The sequence below is a fragment of the Piliocolobus tephrosceles genome, chromosome 7 (genome assembly GCF_002776525.5).
Source record: "Piliocolobus tephrosceles isolate RC106 chromosome 7, ASM277652v3, whole genome shotgun sequence".
In the NCBI taxonomy this organism is placed as follows: domain Eukaryota; kingdom Metazoa; phylum Chordata; class Mammalia; order Primates; family Cercopithecidae; genus Piliocolobus; species Piliocolobus tephrosceles.
In genome coordinates, this window is record NC_045440.1 from 132,462,961 (window position 1) to 132,477,735 (window position 14,775).

Consider the following 14,775-nt stretch of genomic DNA (forward strand, 5'->3'; position numbering starts at 1 on the left):
CTCCCCATATCTAAAAAGGTAGATGTCATACAACGTATATTCTCTGACCACAACAGAATGAAGTGAGAAATCAGTAACTGGAGAGAAACTAAAAAATTATGTATTTGGGCCGGGCGCGGTGGCTCAAGCCTGTAATCCCAGCACTTTGGGAGGCCGAGATGGGCGGAGCACGAGGTCGGGAGATCAAGACCGTCCTGTCTAACACAGTGAAATCCCGTTTCTACTAAAAAATACAAAAAACTAGCCGGGCGAGGTGGCGGGCGCCTGTAGTTCCAGCTACTTGGGAGGCTGAGGCAGGAGAATGGGGTAAACCCGGGGGGCGGAGCTTGCGGGGGGCCGGGATCCCGGCACACCACCCCCGGGGGGGAAACAGAGAGAGACACCCTCTCAAAAAAAAAAAAAAAAAAAAAAAAAAAAAATTATGTATTTGCAGAAATAAAACAATAAAGTCTTACACAACCAATAGATCAAATGAGAAATCACAAAGGAAATTAGAAAATGGAGAACAACAAAAATAAAAACACAATATGCCAAAACTTATCAGACACAGAGGAAGCTGTGCCAATGAAGAAATATATAGCTATGTATGCTTACATTATAAAATAAGAAGCACTCAAATCAAACACAACTTTATAATTTAATGAACTAGAGAAAGAAAACAAACAAACCCAAAGGTAACAGAAGTCAAGAAATAAAGTTTACAGCAGAAATAAAATAAAATTGAGAATAGAAAAATAGTTAAAAACAATCAATAAAACCAAAAGATTCTTCCTTGAAAAACTGAACCAAATTAACATTTTTAATTTTATTAAGTTAGATGGACTAAAAATGAAAAGACTCAATCTACTAAAATAAGAAATGAAAGTGGGAACATGATTGCCAATTGTGCAGAAATAGAAAGGACTATAAGAGCATACTAGAAGACTACACAAATTGCATAACATAGATATAACAGGCAAATTCTTGGAAACACAAAACTAACCAAAAGGAAACCAGTTACCAACTCTTTCTATGAAGGACAGTTAACCTGATACCAAAGCTAGACAAAGATACTACAAGAAAAAAAACTTCATCACCTTTATAAACATTGATACAAAAAATCTCAACAAAGTTCTAACAAACCATGTTAAAAGGATTTACACCATTACCAAATGCAGTTGATTTCTGGAATGCAAATATGGTTCAACATATAAAAATGGATAAATGTAATATATCACATTAATATAATTTTTAAAACCACATGTGACTATCTTCATTGATACAGAAAAAAGCATTTGACAAAATTCAAGCCATCTTATGAGAGAAACACTAAACAAAATGAGAAAAAAAAGAAATGACCTAAATATAAAAAAAACCTATATGTGTAAAACCCACAGCAAATATCATACTCAATGCTGAAAACTGAAACCTTTATTCTAAGATAAGGAACATGGCAAAAATGCTTGCTTTTACCACTTCTGTTCAGCATAATAATAGAAGTTCTACTCAGAGCAATTTGGCAAATAATAATAATAACAAAAGGCATTTAAATTGGAAAGGAAAAAAATAAAATTATCTCTGTTAACAGATGACATGATCTTACATGTAGAAAATCTCAAGATAAAACAAACAAAACCCCAGTTAGAATTAATAAAAAATTCAGCAAAGTAGTAGAATATAAAATCAACATGAAAAAAAATCAGTCCCATTTCTATAAACTAACAATCAACACTCTCACAAGAAAAGACTTTAAAATTATATGTGTAATAACATCCAAAAGAGTAAAATAGTAATCAATTAAGAAGGCAAAAAGACTTGCATAATGAAAAGTACCAAATGTATCTGAAATAAATGAAAGAAAACATAAATAAATTGAAAGACATTCTGTCTTCATAGACTGGGAAGACAGTATTACGATGTCAATACTGTTTGCTTTAATCCATTTTGAGCTGTCATATTAGCATACCACAGATTGGGTAATTTATAAAGATATAAAATTATTTTCTCAGAGTTCTGGAGGCTAGGAAGTCCAAAATCAAAGAGTCAATTTCTGGTGTCTGGTGAAGGCCTTTTGGCTACATCCTCAGATGTGGAAGACTGAGGAGTAAAAAGGACAGGCTTCATCAAGCTCTTTTATAATGTTACTTCATTTGTGAGGGCAAAGCCCTCATATCCTAAAATGCCCCATCTCCCAACACTGTTACAATTTAGATTAAGGTTTCAACATGTGAATTTGGGGTAACACATTTAAACCACAGTATTACTTAAAGTAATCTATAGACTTAATGTAATCTCTACCAAAATCCCAAAAGCATTATTTACAGAAATGGAAATATCCATTCTAAAATTAATATGGAATTTTAAAGAGACCCTGGATAGGAAAGATAATCCTGAAAAAAAAAAAATGGAATAAAGCTGGAAGACTCTGGTCTGGGAAAAATTGATATCTATGTGCAAATTGAGATTAAATCCTTTCCTAACAACATATATAACAATTAACTTAAAGTGCATCTATGACCTAAATGTAAGACCTAAATTTATAAATCTCCTAAAATAAAATAAGACAAAAGTTTTGTAATATTATATTTGGCAATGCTTTATTGGATATGACACCAGTGGCCAAAGCACTAAAGCTAAAATTAGACAAATTAAACTTCATGAAAAAAATTTTAAAGTGTATCAGAAGACACTATCAGCAGAGTAAAAAGGCAGCCCACAGAATGGGATAAAATATTTGCAAATCATATATCAGATAAGTGATTAGTATCCAAAATATAGAAAGAACTTTTAAAATTAAACAATGAGAAGATAAACGACCTGATTTAAAAATGCACAAAACACTTTGATAGACATTTCTCCAAGGAAGATTTACAAATGGTCAATAAGCACGGATATATGCTCAACATCACTATTAGGGAAATGCAAATCACAACTATGGGAAAACCATGACACCCATTAGGATGGCTATAATCTAGCAAAAAAAAAAAAAAAAAAAAAATACAGAAAGTAGAATGTTTTTCTTGAAAATAATATGCTGGTGGAGAAATTTAACCTTGTGCACTGTTGGTAGGAATGTAAAAGGGTATAGCCACTGGCCACTGTGGAACACACTATTGTGGTTCCTCAAAATTAAAAATAAAATTAATATACGATCCAACAATTCTACTTCTGGGAATATAATCAAAAGATTGACAGCAATATCTTGTAGAGATAAGAGATATTTGTACACCCATCTTCATAGAAGTACTATTCACAGTAGCTGAAATGTGGAAGTAACCCACATGTCCATCAATGGATGAATGGATAAACAAAATATAGTATATGCATACAATGGAATAATATTCAGCCTTATCAAGAAATAGAATTCTGACATATTCTACAACATGAGAGAATCTTTAAGATGTTTTCTTAAATAAAATAAACTACCCACAAGAAAGACAATTACTGTATAAATTCACTTACTTGAGGTATTTACAGTATTCAAAATCATGGAGACAAAAAGTAGAATGATGGTTGCCAGGAACTAGGTTCAGAGGAGAATGGGCAATTACTGTTCCATGCATGAAATTTCAGTTTTGTATAATTAAGAGTTCTGAAGATCGATGATGGTGTTGCATGAATATAAATGTACTTACTATCACCGAACTGTATACTTACAAATTATTAAGATAGTATATTTTATATTATATGTATTCCAATAAAAACATTAGAAAAGCTGAGCAGTATATGTTCACATGACAAACGGATGGCTCTTAAAAACAGAGGGTTTGTCAGAGAAAGACAAATACAAAATGAGATAGATAATGCAGTTCACACAAAGCAAAAAAAAAAAAAAAAAAAAAAAACTTGTAAAACTACATATAAATCAAAAGAAAACTATAAATAGATTAATTGTAAGAGGGATCAGGAAATAGAGGCAGGAAAGAAAAAGATAAAAGAAAATAAAAACAATTAATAAAAAACTAAAGGAGTCTTATATGAACCAATAATAATATGTGCCATAAACTGAGACATATAATTAACTCAAACATACATATCTGTATACTGAATAGTTACAAACTATTTTTATCTGTTGGTTAAAATTTAGGTGATTTCCTTGTCTCTTTCTTTCTCCTGTAGAAAGATGGACTATGGATGTTCCATGCTTAGAAGAACACTTTGTAGCCTACCTTGAAAGTCTTAGAAAGGGTTATAGGTAAGGATGTCTGGATCTGGCTTACCCCTTTCTCAATCTTTAGAGAGGGATATTCTTATTTTTTTCCCTTGGAGTCATTTTCTATCTGACACCTCATGTCATCATCACAGATGTGGGATCCGGCATACCAAGATGAGGGCGTGAGCACCAGAGAAAGCAGCTGAAGAGGCTGTGAGTCCTAATTTTAGTAAGATCTTTGAGGTAGACTAGTTAAGGAAGCACACCACACATGTGTGATACAGCCTGAATGTCAGAGAATGAAGCCACTAGGGAATTTGATGCCAATTGCCTCGGAAGACTAGCAGTGAATGGAGGAATAGGTATACATTTACTTGGATTGAATTCTGCACATACACATTTGAGACCTTGCTTCTGGGTAGCTGGTTGGTGGAAGACTCATAGAATAGATTCATAGTCCATGTTTCAATCTGTGATGACTAAAATGATTATATCATACAAGAGAATGGCAGTTGCAAGAAACAGAAACAAATCAATCTGCTTTAAACAACAACAACCAAAAACCATTTACTACTTTTTTTTTTTTTAAGACAGAGTCTCGCTCTGTCACCCAGTCTGGAGTGCAGTGGTGCTATCTTGGCTCACTGCAAGCTCCGCCTCCTGGGTTCCTGGGTTCACGCCATTCTACTGCCTCAGCCTCCAGAGTAGCTGGAACTACAGATGCCTGCCACCACGCCCAGCTAATTTTTTGTTTTTGTTTTTTTTTTTTTTTTAGTAGAGATGGGGTTTCACCATGTTAGCCAGGATGGTCTCAATCTCCTGACCTCATGATCCACCCGGCTCGGCAACCTCTGCCTCCCAGGTTCAAGGAATTCTCCTGCCTCAACCTCCCCGAGTAGCTGGGACTACAGGCACCCGCCACCATGCCCTGCTAACTTTCGTTATTTTTAGTCGAGATGGGGTTTCACCATATTGGCCAGGCTGGTCTCGAACTCCTGACCTCACATGATCAGCCCATCACAGCCTCCCAAAGTGCTGGGATTACAGGTGTGAGCCACCACACATGACCAAGCCAAAATTTCATCTGGCACCTCAACACAAGAACAAATTTCCAATGTTGTTAAAAAGATTGCTTTACTGGACTCACTGAAAAATGGCACATAGAAAATCATTAGGCTGCTTCCTAAGTAATTTTCACAGATAGTATTGATAATGCAAAGTTTTCTTCTTTACGCACTGACTTTAACGTAGCTATACTTTATAAGAAGTTTCTTTCTTTTTCTTCCTCCTTCTGAACACACACATACACACATGCATACATAAATGCCTTTTTTCTTAGAATTACCTACAAGTTTCAATTGTCCTGTTTTTGTAACGATGAATGAAATAGAGTCCTACATTTTCCCAAAAGAATTAAATCAAAATTAAACCAAAATTAGAATGTGGGATTTGAAATCAGGTTCATCTTTTACTAGGTACTATAAATGGAAAGGTAACTATTTTGTCAGCCGTTAATGTACATATGCGTGTGTGTACATGTTTTAAAGTATGGGTTTTATTACTATTTAGGTATGGAAAAGCCAACAGGCCAGGAAATAACTATTTCTGAAAATACCATTAGACTTACAGGTCCCAAAAAGAGGGACACTCCAGGTAATGGGAGGACCATACAGAGAAGTACCAGTTGGTCAGAAAGCAGAGCGGGGGGAGGGGAAGTTGCAACCAGTCTTTACTGTGATTTCTCCAAGAAAAAAGGGGCAAGACAGAGTAAGCAGGTTGTGGACTGGCTAATTTGAAGATTTTTGACAGGCTCTAGGGCATAGAGATTGGCCCTAATTGACTATGACCTGACCTGAGGGTGATTAAGACAGGGGAATAGTGGCCTGGGGTGTAAAAACTTGATAAAAGAGGTGGTTAAGTACATGGTTTGTTGGATTGGTTGGTCTGTTATGAAGGGTGCACTCACAGACTAGTTGTTCACTCTCTTTAGGAATTAGCTAGCCCTGAGGATGGAGTGTGTGTGTGTGTGTGTGTGTGCATGTATACATTTGCATGTGTATATATATATATAGTTGTGTGTTTTTAGATTGAAAAAAAGAGAGTTCCAACTGTGAAACAGCTGTCTAAATATAGGAGCTGACCTAGCAGTTCCATGTCTAACATCAGGGCAATATGCCGTCTACCATGCAAGCCATTCTGCCTGTGGTTTGGTTCTTGGCTTCATGGGGTGGTGAAAGTCTGGCAGTGTTAGTGTCTGGTGCCTGAAGCAGAGGACTACAGTTATTATGAGAGTGGAGTCCTCATGCTTGTTCTGCATCAAAGGCTAAAAGGCTTGGAAAAGTGTCCTACAGAGTGGGGAGAGGAGGAAAAAGAATAAACTATGTTTCTTGGAATTACAACTTAGATTTGTTTTTAAATCATTCTGTGTTCTTGTTTAGTTTGTTTTATAAGTAAAGGAGCATTTTTGTTGCAGTGATTGTTTTTGTTTTTAATGGTGTGCTTTCCACAGATACACTTTTCTATTTTAAAGGTCTGCTCTAGAGATCTGTCTGCAAATATGTGGGATTCTAAAATTTAAAGCCAAAGAAATTTTAGAACAAGTTTAAGTACTTACTTTAGAGATAAGAACATTGAAGTTAAGAGTTCCTAAAGATTCATGTTTGATTAGAAAATCATCTGATATTACAACCCATGTATATGGATTCTTTCCTTTGCATCTTGCTGTGATTATTTAAAAAGTGTTTCAGGGGCCGGGCGTGGTGGCTCACGCCTATAATCCCAGCACTCTGGGAGGCTGAGGCGGGCAGGTCATGAGGTCAGGAGATCGAGACCATCCTGGCTAACACGGTGAAACCCCATCTCTATTAGAAAAAAAAAAAAAAAATACAAAAAAATTAGCAGGGCGTGGTTGCAGGCACCTGTAGTCCCAGCTACTGGGGAGGCTGAGGCAGGAGAATGGCGTGAACCTGAGAGGCGGAGCTTGCAGTGAGCCGAGATAGCGCTACTGCTCTCCAGCCTGGGCGACAGAGCGAGACTCCATCTAAAATAAATAAATAAATAAAATAAAATAAAATAAAAATAAGAAGTGTTTCAACATTACTTTGGGCTTCATGTTTTGTCCTTGGTCTACCTCTCTTTCTTCAAACTCTTTCATACCTCAAGATACATTGCCCTTGAAAGCCAAACCAACTTAAAGTCATTCCATAAATGTATAATCACACAGTTCATCCTTCACCCTCCTGACCAACACGAACCCATCCATTTGTCAATGGTCATCTCAAGCATAGATCCTTAGAGGATCATTCCCTGACCCACCCTAGTCTAGATTGGTGCTCTCATTTTGATCCACATAATGGCCATATGTTATTGATTGTAGAATGTCGAATTGATGGATTTCTCGTTTCTCTGCTTGACTAGACTACAGATTCCTTGAGGGGTAAGTCACTGGCTCTAAAGTCTTTATTTTAAGGGCTTTCACATGCTGTCTACACCTAAGATTTCTTATAGAAAAATTATTCACCATTGAACAGAAATAGTGTGTTTATGTCTGTGTGAATGCAGGTGTATGTGTGTTAATGTCTCCTGCATTCAAGTATAGATAAACTATTTCCAAGTCACATTTAAAAGGTATGATCGGTGTGAAGTAGGGTCTAACTTCATTCTTTTGCATGGGACTATCCAGTTGTCCCACCAGCAACTGTTCAAAAGTGTGTTCTTTCCCTATTGAATGGTCTTGGATCAACTGTTGAAAATCAATTAACCATGGACACATGGCTTTATTCTGGACTCTCACTTCAACCCCATTGATCTTTACTTGTACAGTAACACACTATATTCACTGCTATTGTTTTGTAGTAAGTTTTGAAATCAACAAGTGTGATACTCTGTATTTTTTTTCAGGGTTGTTTTTGTCTATTCTGGGCCGTTTGCAATTCCATTTTGAATTTTAGAATCAACTCATCAATTTATCCAAAGGAATCAGCTGAGATTCTAATAAGGACTGCACTGAATCTGTAGACCACTTTGGGGGTATTGTCATCTCAACAATATTAAGTCTTTAAATTCATGAACGTGGGAGACCTTTTTAGTTATTAAAGTTTTCTATAATTTCTTTCAACAGTGGTTTTTAGTATTCGGAGTGCATATTTTGCACTTATCTTGCTACATTAATTTTTACCTACTTGATTCTTTTAGATGCTATTGTAAATTGAATTTTTTGCTAATTTTTTGTATCATTTACTATAAGTATACAAAATACAATAGGTTTTTGTCCACTGATTTAGTAGCTTGCAACCTTGAAGAACTCATTTATTAGTTCTAAGAGCTTTTTTAGTGGATTTGTTAGGATTCTCCAAATACAGGATCATGCCATCTGCAAATAGAAATAGTACTATTTCTTCCTTTATAGTCTGGATGTTCCTTATTTATTTTGTTTGCTTAATTGCTCTCATTAGAACCTCCAGCCAAATATTGACTAAAAGTGGCAAGGGAAAATGACCTTTTCTTCTTCCTGACTTTAGAGGGAAAGAACCCATTCCTTCACCATTATGTATGTGATTAGTTGTGATCTTTTTGTAAACCTTTATCAGGTTGAAGAAGCACCCTTCTATTCCTACTTTGGGTGTTTTAATCATAAAGCATTGTTGAATTTTGTTTTCTTATTTAGTTTTGCAAGTCTCATATACTGTCATTTGCATATAGTAGTTATTCATTAAGTAATAACTGCAAATTCATGTTTGCATGAATGGATAAATACAATCAGAGTTAAGTGAAAAAGTGATTCCATTAGTGAATTAGAGGTAAAGAGAAATAATTATTTAAGTAATTATATTTTCTTAAATCTTGGTTCACTTCTTATACATGGTATAGAGAAATTGATTAAAATTATAAAATTTTGTTTTTTGCCAAGTTGTTGCAGAATGTTGTATTAAACACAAAGCATCAATATTTGAAAAAGTATTTTTTAATAGGAGATGCTTAACTTGAGACCATCATGGAAGCAACAATTTTTATCTGATAAGCACTTATTCTATTTGCAAATCAAACTAATAAAGAGATGGTAAATCACTAGATTACTGTTAAACCATTAAAAAAAAGAAAGAAAAATGATTGGGCTCTGGAAGTAATACGGCTATTCATTTAGAAAAGAACCTCTGTATTGTAGTTGTTTGTGAAGAAACTTAGTACTCTTGAAGAAAGCAGCCTCTGGTGAAAGCACTCCTTATTTTTAAACAAATTGCCTTTCATCCTTTATTTATTTAGAAGGCTTCTAAGATTGTCCAAGTAGAAAGGCATGTTGCTTTTCTTAAGTAGCTAATATGAGATGAACCCAATTTACAGTCCAGCCTGACTGCAACTCTTCAGTTTAAAAATGCAAGTTCCTCACAGTAGCACAGAGAACGGCCAAGGGAAGATTCATGTGCTTGCCTTGGTTGAAGACAAGCCATTGTTGTAAGGAACCAGCTGGTTTCCATTTAGTCTTGGTGTTGCAGGAAATATATACTAAAATTTCCCTCCTCCATCCTTTTTTTTCTTTTATTTTTTGCCTTCTTTCCTCCCTCTTTCTCTCCCTTCCTTCCTGCCTCCCTCCTTTTCTTCTTTCTTTGCTTTTATATTTCATCCATCTCTTTTTTATTCTTGTACTTTATCTTTTCTATCAGCATTTGGTGTCCCTAGTTAATGAATAGCCCCGTGCTAGATACAAGGGGAAATAAAATAAAAAACTTAGCTATAAATCATGTTTCTCTTTATGGAATTAATAAATAATAAATATATGCAAAAAAGAAAATGTCATCAAACAAACATTACCAACTCTATGATGGAGGTAGTAACTGATACAGGAGATGAGATTAACCGAGATTACATGGTGGGGAGAAGAGTCACAGTTAGGAAGATTTTCTAGTCACCTAAGGACAGGGACAACTAGACTTATGATCTAGTTGTCAAGGCTTGGATCTCAGTAGGTACAGCCTCCTTTTTCCTGTCTGCTTCTGGAAAGAACGGCACCTAAGATACCCTATTTAGTAAACAGGTAACTGGCAATAGAAATTCCCATTACAAATGGGGTGCCTTTCTAAACTGAGACACTTTTAAAGTGAAACAGTATTCTCAATAATTACACCAGGAAAACTGGCATAAACTGGGATTGTCCTGGGCAAACCAAGATGAATGGATAACCTAAGTGACTCTGATGACTGACTTTTAATCTTTCTTTGGGAGATGGAAGAGAGGGTTGAAAACTGAAAATTTATTCCAATTTAATGACAAGTATGTTATACTACTAGAATAGACAGGAATTTGTTTTGTTGTGTTTTTGTTATATTTTTAAATTTCAGATTCCGTGATAAATGATACCTTCTCAGGAGTCATTCTGTCCCCTGAGGGACCTCTGAATACATTTTAAGCAAGATAAAACAGAAAATGCAAATGGGAGTAAGCTCGATGGGTCCAGGAAAGAAAGAGAACTCAACATCACTGGAGAGAAGTAAGAGAGCGAGTGATGGTCAGGGGCAGCTCCTGTAAGCCTGCTTCTCCTCTCTCTTCAGAAGGCAGTAAGGCAGTGGGAAGGGATCCATTTCTAGTGTCCTTACATAAGTCCAGTGCCCAGAGTTGCCGCTTGCAGGCTCACCCTTGGACCAGTTGTTCAACTTCTGTCTACCTCAGTCTCCTTAACTTTATGATGAAGAAGATAATAGAACCTACCTCCAGGAACTGTGTGGCTTAAGTGTGCTAATGCATGTAGGTTTGGAATGTAGATTTAGAATGTCTGGGCACAGAGTAAGTGTCTGAGTGTTCAAAAAAATGTCAGTGGTTTATATTGTTATTCACCTGAGTAGAAGCAGTAGCTTTATCTAAGAAAGACACAGGACACACCTAGGGGTTGATTTCTTGAGACACTGGTACCTCGCCCTAGGTTTTTCTCTCACGACTGGTTCAGCTTAGCCACATGATTGATTTATAAAGATCTTTTACATTCTCAATCAGTATTCATAGGTCTGGTAGCCTGCTCTGAAATTGTCTGAAGACAGACTTCCAGCTTCAAACTGTAATGACTGAGTACTGATTTAGATGTCTGGACTCATTTAGATCTGTATTCATGGACCTCAAGTTTGCTTTGGAGATATCTGGGATTTTTCCAGTGTTTTGTTCTCCAATTGTTGACAAACTCAAACTTACTCTTTAAAATAATAATAATAATAATAACAACAATAATAATAGCAATAATATAACCAACGGCAAGAACAACAGCAGTAATAATAATGAATAGCAACCAACAGCTATGGACTATTCCTTTTGTGCCAGCCAACCACCTTGCTGAATGCTTGCAAGATGTCAACTTATTTAATTCTCAAAACAGTCATGTAAGTTTTGAAGGTTAAAGTAGCACTGCTAAAGTGTGGGAGTGGAGGACTGGAATCCAAATCCAGCTCGGCCTGTACTTGTGCCTGTGCTATGCTGCCTCCACATGGGCAGAGGTGGTTCTAGGATCACAGCAGATATTTTGGGCAGTCATCAAAGTCTCTTAATCTTTTAACCTACAAATCCCACAGGAATAGCCTGGCTGCTATCTCTGCCTCTGCCAAAAAGCAAATGGCTCCATCATACAGTGATCCTGATTTTCCTAGTGCTTACATCACTCTTGGAAGGTCAGATGAAACAACCTAGGAAAGAGCATCCTCCTCAGGTCACTGAACTGCTGCAGATGACATTAATCTGAAGCTGCATCACTGATACTCTTGTGACCTGATACGAGCAATGTGCTATTGAAAGAATCTAACCTATTTCCAGAGAATGACTTTCCTTCCAGAGAATCTGTGCCTTGCTCAGCAGTGGCAGGAACAGTAGTCTTCATTTTGGTGCCAGCCTGAATTGATGCCTTTTTAAGTGGCATTGAGCGTTCACTCATTAGACCTTTTCTGTATCCAGCAAATTCATGGAAAGCCATTATAGGAAGAAAACTGGCTCTGGGCTTGCCACTGTCTAATTTTACTTGGTCTTCTATTTTAAGGTGACTAGCACATCTCAGTGATTGTATTTCAGGGAAGGGGGAACGTTAAAACCAATCTACGGAGATAGCCTTGTGTAGGAGTGACAAGCATAGAAGTATGATTTCTGAAGTCACTGTAGGCAGGTTCACATGTCAGCTTTAAAAGTTAATACCTAAATGACCGGCTACTGAAAACTCTGTGTTCCCCACTGTTGGTTTTGTCTTGTTTTGTTTTGGGCATCTACTATGTAGAATTGTTGAAAGGCTCAAGACATTATGGTTGTGAAAAGGATTAACTCATACGCCCAAACCTGTTTTTGGGTTGACCCAGTCCCCATCCATGATTCCTTTTCCCTTGTCCACCTTCTAACTAAGGATGGTCATGTGCTATACAGTTGTCTAAAGAAACAAAAGCAGACTTCTCTTTGGTGAGCTTCTAAAAACTTGTGTATTATCCTGATAAAAAGGAACTGCCCTTAGCCTTTTTAGTCTCTCTTTCTCACACACACTTACCTTTTTTTGTTTACTAGAACATAGACATGTGGTCTGTCTTACTATAGCCATCTTGTAATGAGTAAATGCATTAATTACATAAAAGTGATTACAGAAATTCTTGGTGTTTGGTTAGGTCTACAAAGTGTTAATATTACTGGGATATTACTATTACCATCATTATCATTGTTAACTTTATCATTGTTATAAGCATGGGAACAAGGTCTAAATAATAATGATAGTAGAGTAAAACAAATACACATTTCTCTAGTCCATGGTTGCATTGATGAGCCAATTTACCACCCTGTACTACCTAACTTTGGACTTCATAAAATATTCAACAAATAACCCTCATTTTTCTAGGTTGTATTGTGTTACTTGTAGTAAAGTAAAATACAGTCCTAAGTATACAACACAGGATTTTTTCATTTCTATTTATTTTAGTCTAAAAGTGTGACTAATGCTGGAGCTCATGTGACAACATTTCCACCAAATGGTTGTTCAACCTCTATTTGTACACTTCCAGTGACTGCAAACTCACTACATTCCCAGGTAACCGATTCTATTTTGGGGCAGATCTGACACCTAAAAAGATATTTCTTACATTGAGGTATATCTGTTTTTCTCGATTTTAAAAAATATTTTTATCTCTAAGGGCCATATTTAACTTGTTGATTCCCTTGTCTGTAACAGACTTCTAAGGGAGTCTATTTACTCTTGTTAAACTCATGTAATTGGTTTGAAGGTATAACTGTGGGATACATATGTGAGACAAAATTCTGATATTGCTCTTGTCTCTATGCATCTCTCTCAACATCTTTCCTCCCCCCATCCCATCATTTCTGTGCAACAGTACAGAGGTGCTTAAGGCCATTTGTTCTAAATTCTGCTTCAAGTACCAGGATCCTAGTCTTAAGATATTATTTGTCCCTCCTCTTAAAAGAGACTTACCCTTGTTTCCATTTTTAGCTTATCAAATATGCTTACTTATGTTGAGATATAAATAATTGCTAATAGTTTGTTCTTCAATTAAAATGTTTTTAAATATAAATTATCTTAACACTGAGGAATAATATTACTGGTAAAAAGAAATACGTTTAGGCCAGGTGCAGTGGCTCATGCCTATAATCCCAGCATTTTGGGAGGCTGTGGTAGGAGGATCACTTGTGCCCAGGAGTTGGAGACCAACCTAGGCAACAAAGTGAGAGCCTGTCTCTTCAAAAAATTTAACAAACAAGAAAGATAACCAGATGTGGTTGAGAGTGCTTGTAGTCCCAGCTACAAGGAGGTTGAAGTGGGAGGATCACTTGAGCCCAGGAGGTTGAGGCTGCAGTGAGCTGTAATTAAGATGCTGCACTCCAGCTTGGGCAACAGAGCAAGACTCTATCATTAACAACAATAAAAGAAGTTTGTATCCTTGTGTCTGACCCAATCCAAGCTGGCTCACCTGCATACTACAGAGTCTGACATAATTAAAAGAAACAAGGTAAATCTCAAAAGTGGAATCTATGACTTAGTTGTAGGAATTCATCCTTGGACACATACTAGTAATTATATTCATATTGAACATAGGTCCACTCTTCCACCTCAGTGTTTAAATGAGGAATCATCCCACTTGGCTGACACCCTTCATGGGAAATTGGTGCTCATAAATATGTGTCGAGTGAATGAGCTCTTGAGTACATATGATTTTGGTGGCACCCAGCAATTGATGGATACCAGTCCATGAAATGCAAAAGGAGTTAGTGCATCTCCCTGAAGTGTGCTAAGCAGGAAGCATGAGAATGGGAAAGTGCTCTGGAGAAATAGAGATAGTAAAAACCAACATTACCACATCCACCCAACCAGATTTGTCTGATTTCCATGAAGTCTATTTCTTTTGGGCATGCGTGTTGATTTTCAGGGCTGATGGCTTCAATCCCCTTTAAAGCTGTTGTTTCTGGGCTTGTATAAAATATCCTCTTTGCCATCAAAATCTTGTCCTGGTGAATGGGGAAGGGGTGGTCAAATAGGAATAAAATGGAGGAAAACCTTCAACAATTGCTTAAGGAAATGAGGCTAGTGTTTAAAAGCCTAAAACTGATTGGATCTCTTCTTATGAAATATGATTACCCCATTTGACCCAAACTTCTAGCCTCACAAATACCATAAAAGCAACTGGGTT